The following is a 2,948-nucleotide window of genomic DNA, read 5'->3' as shown; positions in this document are numbered from 1 at the left end:
AAATGACAACTTTTAGGTTTAACTTTTTAGTGAACAAACTCATTCAAAACTATCTCTAGCTAAAGACCAAGGATGGATGAAAACCTAGGTCAAGAGTTGGAAAACACCTTTCAATAATAAACCAACACAAAGAGTTATCAATAAAAGAAGGTTTTCACCATACATTCATCATCAAAGAGTTTACAAATGAAGATCAACCCATATACATACAAAGCTTATGATCATCTACATCTAACCTTGACAAAATGAAAGACTTAGCTACTCATTTTCATGGTAGCTTGAACAACAAGTTTCGGAAGAAGGTTGATCAACATCCGAGTCGAAGAATCGAGATTGGATGGGAATCCACCTTCATTTTGTAAAATATTGTCAAGAGAAGAAGAAGAATGAGAAATGGGGTTTCTAGGGCACAAAAATCACCTCTAAGCAAAAAACAAGTAAAAAGATGATTCAAAAAAAGTATATATGTTTTGTTCCAAAAAGTAGCCCATACTACTTATAGAAATGGTTGCTGAGCTGCCATGCTCGCTAGGCGAACAATCCTTCGCTAGGCGAAGCCCTCGCTTCTCTCATTCGCTCCAACGAGTCTTGATGTTTTTGCTACTGGAAGTGTTCGCTACTTCCCTCGCCACAGCGAGTTTTGATCTTTTTGCTACTGGAAGTGTTCGCTACTTGCTCGTTGGATGCTCGCCTAGCGAATACTTCGCTACTTCCCTCGCCACAACGAGTTTTGATCTTTTTGGTTCTGTCCAAGTCTGGGAGTGATCGCTGGCATCTCGCTGCGTGCTCGCCTAGCGAGCTTGCTTATGTTTGCTTTCTTTCTTGGTTCCTTTGCCATCTTTCTTGTGCCTTAGTTTTCTACTCTTTCATGCTTAATTCCTGCACAATAACACACAAATTAAAGGTACCAAGATCATTTCACATAGTATTGCAAATCAACAAAACCAAGGGCGGTTTCGAACACTTTTTCGAGAAAAAGGAATGAAAGATGCCCACATTTGATAGCTCAAATAAGCTAACTTGGGCATCTAACAAGAGCTAACCAGTATAGAGTGCCATTTGCTCCTTTTACTGGAGTAAACAGTCATGGTCAATTAGTTTTATTTGGTTGTGCACTCCTTTTTTATGATTCCGAGGCTTCTTTTTGTGGCTCTTTAAGACATTTCTCACAGCAATGAGTGACCGACAACCTGTCTCAAGAATTACCATTCAAGATAGAGCCATACAGGCAGCAGTTTCACAAGTTTTCCCACAAACTCGCCATTGTATTAACAAGTGGCATGTCTTGAGAGAAGGCTAGGAAAAGTTGGCCCATGTGTGTCTATCGCATCCAAATTTTCAGATGACATTGCCATTGTTCTTTAAGCAATATGAAAAAGATTTAGAGAGCTGGATTGAAAAGGAAATAGAAGCAGACTTCGAGACAATTTGCACAACACCAGTTTTGAGGACCCCTTCACCAATGGAAACCGGCTGCTAATCTTTATACAAGAAAAATATTTTTGAAGTTTCAGGAAGAGCTAGTTGAAAATTTTGTTTATACTACAAATATAATTGAAGGAGATGACATAAATAGCACATTCAAGGTTGCAAAATTTGAGGACGTTGACAAGGCATATACTGTTGCATTCAACCATGCTGAATTGAGAGCTAACGGTACTTGCCAAATGTTTGAGTATTCAAGCCTTCTTTGCAGGCACATTTTAACTATTTTCACTGTGACAAATGTACTTACATTACCATCCCATTACATCTTAAAACGGTGGACAAAAAAATGCCAAAAGTAATGCTGGATCAGATGATCGTATGGCTGAATTACATAGTCAGGAGTCTCCGACATTGAGGTACAGTAATCTATGTCGGGAAGCCATAAGATATGCCGAGGAAGGTGCAGTAACTGTGGAAACTTATAATGCCGCAGTGACTGGTCTTAAAGAAGGTGCAAAGAAGTTGCTTCAATGAAGAGAAGTGTTGTCAAAGCAATACCTCCTAATAATCAAGTCAGTGGGACTACTTATAATAACAAGAAAGCCACCATCAGTTCATCTTCAGATTTAACTCCTCTTTTATGGCCGCGACACGATGAAATAACAAGGAGGTTTAATATTAATGATTCTGGTGGTTCAGTTCAATCAGTTGCTGACCTAAGATTTACCAGAGTGTTGCCATTGCAAGGGCATGGCAGGAGGCAGCCATGGGTAGGCAATTGATTGATGATGGCCAGAGTTCATCAAAAATCTTTCGAAAACTGTGCGAGACGAGGAATTCTTATCTGTGCTCAATCTAATGATGTTGTGGATGAATTGGTATCAATAATTTCAAGCCCTGGTCTTTATGGAAGTAATGGGAAAATGTACAAGCCTTATCTTGTGAAGGTTCGAAATGCTAAAACAATCCATCAAAATTCACTCCCGTTCTTTATTGATACACTTGTCGGTCAACGTATAGCAGAAGATAGGATGCCTCCAAAAGATGGGAAGAATGATTTGAGAGTAGATTCATCAGCAGTGTTGCGGTCTACTCTGGAGAAACTGATCAATTATATCAGGTTCTATGAAACCAAGCGTGCTAACTTAAGGGTTGGGCATCCTGTTATTATGCTTACTGAACAGTATAGAATGCATCCGGAGATATGCAAGTTTCCTTCATCGCATTTCTATGACAACAAATTACTAAATGGTAGCCAAATGTCTAGCAAATCAGCACCATGTCATCAGACCGAGGGTCTTGGGCCTTATGCATTATATGATATTGTTGACGGTCGGGAGGCTCATGAAGAAACTCTAGTGCAATGTCGCTTTGTAATGAATGCGAAGCTGATGCTGCGGTTGAAATACTAAAGTTTTTCAAGAAAAGATACCCAGCTGAATTTATTGGTGGAAGAATTGGTATTATTACTCCATACAAATGTCAACTTTCTTTTTTGTGGTCTCGTTTTCTTAATGCAT

The 2,948-nt window shown here is 39.2% G+C and overlaps 1 pseudogene; it reads left to right on the top strand.

The window, feature by feature from the left end:
• Positions 1-1,342: 1,342 nt before the first annotated feature.
• On the top strand, positions 1,343-2,210 carry LOC127078876 (protein FAR1-RELATED SEQUENCE 3-like; annotated as a pseudogene).
• Positions 2,211-2,948: the final 738 nt, after the last annotated feature.

Source organism: Lathyrus oleraceus, chromosome 5 (assembly GCF_024323335.1).
Source record: "Lathyrus oleraceus cultivar Zhongwan6 chromosome 5, CAAS_Psat_ZW6_1.0, whole genome shotgun sequence".
In the NCBI taxonomy this organism is placed as follows: domain Eukaryota; kingdom Viridiplantae; phylum Streptophyta; class Magnoliopsida; order Fabales; family Fabaceae; genus Lathyrus; species Lathyrus oleraceus.
Note: the sequence above shows the minus strand (reverse complement) of the source record. Positions and strands in the feature narration are given on the sequence as shown.